This window comes from Frankliniella occidentalis, unplaced genomic scaffold, assembly GCF_000697945.3.
Source record: "Frankliniella occidentalis isolate FOCC.00 unplaced genomic scaffold, Focc_3.1 Scaffold137, whole genome shotgun sequence".
NCBI lineage: Eukaryota > Metazoa > Arthropoda > Insecta > Thysanoptera > Thripidae > Frankliniella > Frankliniella occidentalis.
This window is the reverse complement of record NW_026267264.1, coordinates 67967-68798: the sequence shown is the minus strand read 5'-3', so window position 1 is coordinate 68798 and position 832 is coordinate 67967. Positions and strand designations below refer to the sequence as shown.

The window sequence follows — 832 nt, the reverse complement described above, 5'->3', positions numbered from 1 at the left end:
CCTCTTGAAGGCGTTCCGCACCATGTCCACCATCTCCTCGGCCTGGAAGGGGATGCGGGGGACAGTTTAGGCTCAAGTCTCGTTTTGTTCAACAAAGCGCTGCCCCACACAAAAAATAGACGTATATTATTCATCTAATAGACGTCTTTTCATAGATCATTAACGGTCTACTAGACGTCTCTTGCGGTCTATCGATAGACCATCTATGATTTGTATAATGTCCTAATTTGCGACGTATAATAGACGTATTTGGGTATACGTCTACTAGATGTCTATCTATAGATCTAATAAAAGACTGAAAAACAGAGGAATTCTGGGGAGTCGAACCTACGACCTTTCAGTTGGTTGCCTGACACTCTATCCACTGAGCCAAGCGCCCAACTGGAGGAGAGGCCTGTCAGGACGGCATATCTATCTGAGAAGAGTCTACCTGCTGTCTAAGTAAGGTCTACTGTCTATAGACGTCTAACACCACGTCGAGGCCTAGACTAGACAAGGTAGACCATAAATAGACAATCTATAGAGGTCTATCAAGTATCCATAAGTAGACGTCTTTTCATAGACAAACGTTAGACCATCTATAGACGTATTCATTGAGTCTACTGTTAGATATAGATTAACTAGACCAAACCTAGACCATCTACTGACCGCTATCATGCAGCTATAGACGTCTATAGATATGTTTAGATCAACGTTAGACGTCTAGCTCCATCTATAGACGTCTATTTTTTGTGTGGGCGGACGCTACCGCAGTCGTCGTTCGTCTGAAAACGGTGTCCGCGTCCCGCTCACCCGATCGGCCGCACTCACTCACCCCGGGGCGGATGTCGCT

General features: G+C 45.6%; 1 protein-coding gene across 2 annotated transcripts in view; it reads right to left on the bottom strand.

The window, feature by feature from the left end:
• LOC113209284 (Kv channel-interacting protein 4-like) overlaps window positions 1-832 on the bottom strand; it is a 234646-nt gene that overhangs the window by 211650 nt on the left and 22164 nt on the right. The gene's annotated exons all lie outside the window — the stretch shown is intronic.